This window comes from Ipomoea nil, unplaced genomic scaffold (assembly GCF_001879475.1).
Source record: "Ipomoea nil cultivar Tokyo-kokei standard unplaced genomic scaffold, Asagao_1.1 scaffold0681, whole genome shotgun sequence".
Taxonomy (NCBI): domain Eukaryota; kingdom Viridiplantae; phylum Streptophyta; class Magnoliopsida; order Solanales; family Convolvulaceae; genus Ipomoea; species Ipomoea nil.
The window spans coordinates 1034302-1041962 of record NW_017617109.1 but is presented as its reverse complement, the minus strand read 5'-3'; the positions used below and the strand labels follow the sequence as shown (position 1 = coordinate 1041962).

Genomic DNA, 7661 nt, shown 5'->3' with positions numbered 1-7661 from the left:
ATCTCCGACAGTAGAACTCGTCATCTGCCATTACAGTGTTGAGATCTTCTTTAATTCGTAGAAGATCTCAACCCCTAAACCGATTGCAGTAAGATCCGATTAGGGTTCATTTGTGAAAACCACACTGAGATCGGTTTAGTTGTTGTTCGAGGATCTGAACTATTAATCTCCGATCTTGGTTTTTTAGAATCGGATCGGCATTTTTAAGGTTCTAACGTCAAGCTTCGTATCTCAATCTTCAATTACTATCCTATTCGACTACATCAGATGTAAGGTAAGCAAGTCTTATACCCTATCGTAGTTTGTATTTGCTTATAGATTAAGTCTTACCGTCTAATTGTAGATCAAATTTAATATTTTTTTTTTGTTTCCTAATTCTAGATCAAGCAGATCAGAAAATGGGTCCGTACAGTGTTCATGACTTAGATGCAGATTAAAGGACTGAAATGCAAGATAAGTTTAAGAGTACAAATTTGTTTGTCTAAATTCTTATCTTAGAATATTTAACATATTCTAGATCTTTAATTTGTTTTTGTATTATTCTCTATATACCTAACATCAGACATTATTGGCTTCTTAGTATTCGTAGGATATTATACACTAACCAAATGATACCTAATTTAATTGCAGAGGTGTAGTTGTTAGATCTATATGTACACATTCAAAGGTGGGAAGGTAAGCAGGCATCAACAGAGTTCAATAGGTGTAAATTTGTGCAATGAACCAAAAATTCTTAGGTAAAGTATAAATTTTCAGTTTCAAGCAGTGTTTATGGTACCTTGATTGTCGAACGTTTGCTTCCTTTTGCTTCCTATTATTGTAGAAGCAACTATTTTCCTCATATCTGAGCTGTTATTGTTTATGTTCCTGTGTTTTGTTGTGATTTTATTTGTATTAGAAATAGTTGTATTCAAATAGGTTAAGCTTTTATTGGGTTTTTAGCATTTAAGAGTGCAGTGTAATAGTAATGATGAAAAGCAATGATATGACTCTTCATTTTTTATTGGAAAACAACAAAGCCAATTAGTTTTTATGATATTGAATACACATGTTCCCACTTTCTTTTAATTATTTAGTTTATGATGTACAGAGTTTTGTTTTCTGATGACTGGTTAAGTATGCTGTACATTATCTATGCTATAAATTATTATCTAGTCTGTAAACAGATTTTGTGTTTACACTTTTTTTTGGTCTTTTCAATGTTCCAGGTTATCCTAATAACTTCATCATTTTAGTTGTGGTTTTGGAATAGATATTGTGACTAACATTTTTTCTAAGCTTTGGCAAATGATGAAGTTACAGTTCTGATGCCCTAACTGTAAACAGCAACTTAGTGGATTGCAGAGAAACCATTTTACATGTCTATTTCCCTTTTTGGTTGATAAGCCTTAATTATTATTCATATAAATAGTTTTTTGCGTTTTTAATATTTAGTACATCCAATTTATCTTCTAAAGGTTATCTGATATGTACTGTGATGTCCAAGTTGTTAGGCCTAAAATGTCAAAGTTTTTCTCATATGTACTATGCTGATCCAGTTCCAAAGCAGTCTGACTTTGTAATGCTAAAAAGAGCAGTTTTACTACTCATTATAAAATTTCAATGTGTAACAGTTTTAAATTATATTTACTTCAATGGATTGCAGTTTACCAAATGTTTTTACTCATTTATCCTAAATATATTCTATTTAGTATACTTTGAATAGAATAAAACTGAATAGAAAGAATATACTGTTTAAAGGTTGTTTTGATTGGTGGTTAAGGATTTAATTGAGTTATTTATACACTTTTCTTCTTTAGAAATTTGACCAATGTAATAGTTATGTTAAAAAAAAACACAAATAGACATTACTTTGAATTGTTTATTTTGTATTCACATTTTATCACAATTAGTCTGAATTGTATTGTTATGAGTCCTATGTACTGTTATGTAGTGTTAACATTAGGTGTGATATGTACTTTTCCTCATGTCAACAGTGTTAGTCCCAGATTGTGTACTTTGGTTTCAGATAGACATGATCATACATCTTGTAATTTGAAAACAACAATTTTATTTTGTAATGAGGAAGTTACCTGCAGTGTTACTCCTCTATTTCAAATTTACCTGTGTATGAGTTTTTAATTGACATTTCTAGGCTTGATTTGGGTTCGGTATACATTTGACTTCTTAAAATGTAATTTCATTTGAAACTGACCAAGTGAATTTATGCTGAGTTTTTTTTTTTTTTTTTTTTTTAACTCTTTAAATAATGTTTATTTAAAGATATACGAATGATAAGTGTATTGTGTTTGTTCTTTGTTTTTTGATGCATAAAAACACCAAAAATATACAGAAACTTAATAAATAAAGTCAAAAGTGTGAGCAGTTTCTTTTATTTAAAACTTAATTTCAAACTGCTTAAACTTAAAAGTGTGAGCAGTTTCTTTTTCATTATAGTTTGCCAATGATGATATTTAGAGTGTGTGAGTTAATTATTTTAATAGAGTACGATGTTTCCAATGTAAATAACTTATTTTTTTTTTTGGTCGAGAAAAAACCATTATTTTAATTACCAATGTTTGTCTGTATAAATAACCATTTTGATTGTGTATATATCTTTTTTTGTTGTATCATACTGATCAAAGACTAAGTTGTACACTTTTTGGATGATAGTTTGCTAATGCTCTACATTTAAAGTGTGTGAGTTGTAAAGTACCAGAACAGTCTGTTACCATTGTAAATAATAAGTTTGATTACATTTGATAGAGTCCAATTAAGAATTCAGACTTAATAATTGATAGAGTACAGTTTTCAAAATAGCAGATTGCTACAGATTAGTAATTGAAAACCCTTGTGTGTTACACTGGTTGAATGTGTTTGCTTCCTTAACTACCATATTCTTGTGCTTGATTCCTTGTGCTTGATTCCTTGTGATTGATTCCTTGTGCTTGATTCCTTGTGATTGATTCCTTGTATTTGATTCCTTGTGGTTGCTTCTTTCTTGTCCTGCATTCAGATTCATACATCTAACAGTATATGTAATAAACATAGTGTAATGAATGTTTACCAAAAATCATAGGTAAAAAACAAAGGTAAATAGTCTAATCATAGATCTCAATAACATGAAATTGTTCAGGACAAACACAGTCCAATTTAACATGGCAAATGATCATTTTAAAAATATTAAAAAAAAAAAACCACAATAATGTGGTAATAGTTTGTAGTATCCCAGAACAGCTCAGATTTTTTCTTGTTTAACCACCACAGTTTTTCCCTTCTTGCTAGAGGATGAAAACTGGTCCATAAGCGATCGCTTCACACCATCTGCCTCTGAATGATCATTGTCTAGGCTTTGAGACTGATGTAGATTTAATGGACTGTTGACCTCATTGTCTCCATTTGAAGCTTCCTGCATATTAAAATAAAGTTTAGTCTAAAACCTGTCAACCATAAGATTAAAACTGTACAACTTTATTTGACTTTATAAAATAATCAAAACCTGATCCGAGTCCTCCTCTTCCTCCTCGTCCTCATCTAACATTTTTGATATCAAGTCCTTGTCTTGGTCTTCAATCAGTTTAGAACAGTATGCTGACACTAAGGCTTCATCCCTTAGAACTTTCATAACAGTGTACGCTGAATTAGCTCCCTTCATGAACTCCATTTTTAATGATATCCTAAATACCATTCTCATACCCACTAATGTTTCCAATTCTTTTGGAATGTCAGAAACCTAACAAAAAAAAATAACATACATTCTAGTAAGAAATATCATCTCATACTCTGTATGTACGTGTTTAGTTTAGAAGAAATTTAATTTTACCTTATTATACTTTGTGTACAAACTGTGTGCTGGGATACCAACTAATTCAGAACACTCCCTATCCCATAATAGGAAGGGAGCATCATCTAGACCTTTATCTAGAACAATAACTCTGACCCGATACCTTGCCATTCCTTCTTTATATTTCTTATCACAATTGGTACAAATCAGTTCACCTGATTCGTCTGAAAGTTTTCTGTTACATCCCGGTGACATGCAAGAAATGTACATCCATCCGAAAGAACCTTCAATTGCAACAATTTCAGCAGGTACATAGAACTCCCCATTCTGCATATTTTTTTTTTTTTTGTTTTAAACTAATTGGTTAGTCTTTCATATGTAATCTATCTTATTATAATAAGAGATAAGGTATCCAAACTGTATTTATGACTCTTTATAAATATAGAGACTAACCTGTTTCTTTTTCAACAGATTAGATACTGTAGTTACAGTCAAAGCACCCCTGGTAAAGTCATCTAGGCCTGCTGATTGAGACAGCACTGTTGCTGTACTTATACTGCGCAAAGGACTGTTTGGAGCAGTTAACCTACAGGTAAAATTAATAAACAATTGTATAAATGTGTAAAACAATAGTTTTGAAAATGTAGAGTGTAGATAAATAAAAATTTAGGCACTTACTGAGACCTAAAATCAGCAAATTCCTGGTAAGATGCATTGAAATGAAGTTGGGTAGCATCATAGCAGCTAGTGATTCTGACTTCACCTATTTAGCATGATAGATGTAAATGAAGACTGGCAAACCTAGAAATAGTGTAAAAGAATAACCTAACATTATAACTTACCATTGACCACCTTTGCCCGACATAGCTGTAGAACCAAAATTAATGGTTCTTTAAGACCTGCATCATAGTAGGGTAGCATGGCAGCAACATGACTGTCCCACACAGTGCACTGTAAGGTATTTCCCCTATAGGCAAGTGTGTTAGAAAAAATTTAATGTCTTGAAATATAGGAACAGATTTGTAATATGAAACTTACTCATTATCAGCCATTTTAAAGTCTGAGTTTTGCTGGTCTACCCACTATTATCTTGTCAACTGGAGCATGGATCTCTACAACTCTGCCTATTAAATCTGTATCATCACAAAATAAATGAATAGTAGACGAAATACAAAAATAGTTCAAAGAAAAATAGCAAAAATAAGATCAAAATACTTACCAAACAGAACCTTGTCACTCACTTGAGTAGGGTCTTTCAAAGAGTCATAGTTTTTTAGTTGAAACATCTTAGTAGGAAAACCTTTGGATTTTATGGCCTTAACCTGAGTCTTATAGTTTGGCCTGATCATATACTTGTGATCACAAGTTTTGTACATATAGTAGTGGGTGAAGACCAAAAAATTTTTGACTGAATACAGCTTCCCTTCTATGAAAACATTGTTATATTTTTTCACATCGTTATTTTGCATGTTCAAATGAATGAAAGTTCCCTGCAATAATGTTAGTGAAATAAATAAAACATTAGAAATAAATAAATAACCCTAAACCCTAAACCTTAAACATTGAAGAGAAAACAAAAAGTGTAGATTTAATATCTGTTTAGCGCCTTGATTTGGTAGAGCAAGAAAATGGTTTAGAGACTTTAAACAGTAAAATAAAATATTACACACTATACTAAAATATAGCTCATAAGGATAACCTGGAACACAGTTAAACAGTGAACAGAGTACAAAAATGTGTACATCAGAATTCTGTTTAAAGCCTAGATAATGTAGAGCATAGATAACATAGAGCATAGTTAATCAGTGAACAGAAAACAAAAATGTGTACATCAAAAATTTGTTTAAAGCCTAGATAATGTATAGCATAGTTAATCAGTGAAAAGAAAACAAAAATCTGTATAGCAAAAAACTGCTTAAAGCCTAGAAAATGTAGAGCATAGATAATGTACAGCTTAGTTAAACATTAAAAAGAAAACAATAATGTGTAGATAAAAATTCTGTTTAAACACTATATTTGGTTGAGCATAAATCTGTGTAGAGCCTAAAAAATAAACAGTAAAAGAAAATATTAAACTGAACATCATACCTCTTTATCGCAAAACAACACTTCTCGACTCTTAATCTCTGTAGACCCTTTTTCAGGGATTTCGTAACATCTAACACACTTTACTCTGATGGCTTTCTCCCTATCGAGAGGACCAATATCCTTTACAGCTACGTACATTGACATGGTTTCTTTGCTGATTTGTTTGTTTTCTTTCTTCTGTTTGGAAGGTGATACGAACTGAAGATAAGGTGGAGTGGGGAGTGGATGTCTCCATAGTCATATGCTTATATACAATGTAATACTGCATTTCAAAATCTATGATGTTATCTTGGAAGTATGAATGCTGCGGACAACCTTTCAGTTTTCAAGAGCATGGTGATCAGACTTGAGTCTCTTTATTATGAGTGTATTTATATTTATTTATTCGAGATTTGAGAAGTATGTTTTCGAAGAAGTCTTTAATATAAAGAGTCTCTTTAGAAGTCTGTAACTAATAGAAGTCTATTTAAAATGCTTTATTTTAGTTGGTATTACCAAAAAATTAGCCGGCATAATTTAATTGCACGCGTTAATCTTTATTGAGCGCCATTTACTGTAGACTTGAGTTTATATATATGAAGTGACGTCGTTTCATTTGAGCGGGAAAATGGTTTAGATAGAAAGTTGTTGCTTTATTATAATAAGAGATTACATAATACACATAAACTCATAGAGTAAAAGACATTTTTGGTCCTAGACTTATAGTGGCACGGACAATTTTGGTCCTCCATAAAAAAATCAGATAATTTGTGGACACTCTTATTGTGACGAGGACAATTTTGATCCTCCGTCGCACCTCCCGTTAGTTGCCTCGTTTGAGAAAGGGTATTTGTGTCTTTTTAGCCCTAAGAATTTTTCCTCTGCCTCACGTCTCTCTGTAGTCTCTCTTTCTCTCGTCTCCCTCAAGGAGTTTACTGGCGGCGAAGCAGGCCATGGAACAAGCAGTCACCATCTTCATCGCTTCTCTCTCTCTCGATCACCCAGCAACGAACCAGTGGCGTAGCAGCTTCGGAGACCTCCGCCATCACTTTCTCGTCCTCGGTTTCTTTAGTCCATAGCAGCTTCGGGGACCTCCGCCATTACTTTCTCGTCCTCGGTTTCTTTAGTCCAACGACCTGCAGCAGGCGACGAAAGCAACACCCAGCAGATGCGACGCTCCACTCTAGTGACCTTTCCTCACTCTCTTCGTCTCTCGTTTTCCTTGGGCGAAGGTGGTAGATCCGGTGAGCAGAAGGCAGAAAAGCGACAGATCGGGCGTCTTCCGGTCCGGTTCGAGCTTTTCCCCGCAATGAACGACAGCGGCGACCTCCAGCCCTGCTCCGGAGAAGTGGCAGAAATGGCGGCAGTTAGGATATCCATTTTCTCAATTTCCACTCTATTTTTCGGTAATACCTTCACACAATCTGCTTCCTTTGTAAATTTAATGAGAACATTTCTCGAATCAAGAGATCCGATGTGCGCCTTACCTGTAATTGGAAGGATTTTTTGAAATTGAGCCTTAATTGCTTCAATTGGGGGCTTCTCCTTAAAAAACTTACCAATCAAGGTTAATTTCCTCTCTTTTTCTGCTAGATTTTCCCAATCTGATTTCTTAATTGAGACAATAGGCTTGCCTTTGTGTTTCCTTTGCGTAGCTGAACCCAGATTATCAGAAATTATACAGAAAAGCGCTACTCCGATCATGCTTCACAATTCTGATTTCGCACAATCTCTATTTCGCAATTATGCACCGTCTCTGCTTTGCGATTATGCACCGTCTCTACTTAGAGCATAAGGATTCAACCCAAGAGCATAAGAAAATTATTGAATT

The 7661-nt window shown here is 33.5% G+C and overlaps 1 long non-coding RNA gene across 3 annotated transcripts; it reads left to right on the top strand.

Annotated features, from left to right (window-relative positions):
* Window positions 1-449: 449 nt before the first annotated feature.
* LOC109175069 lies at window positions 450-6445 on the top strand. Of its 3 annotated transcripts, XR_002053243.1 has the most exons (5): window positions 450-465; window positions 631-737; window positions 3974-4071; window positions 4235-4355; window positions 6040-6445. It is a non-coding gene; the product is annotated as an uncharacterized LOC109175069 (long non-coding RNA). The 3 variants fall into 3 exon arrangements; XR_002053242.1 differs by lacking the exon at window positions 450-465 and having other exon boundaries at window positions 476-737; XR_002053241.1 differs by lacking the exons at window positions 450-465; window positions 631-737 and having other exon boundaries at window positions 2971-4071.
* The last annotated feature ends 1216 nt before the right edge of the window (window positions 6446-7661 follow it).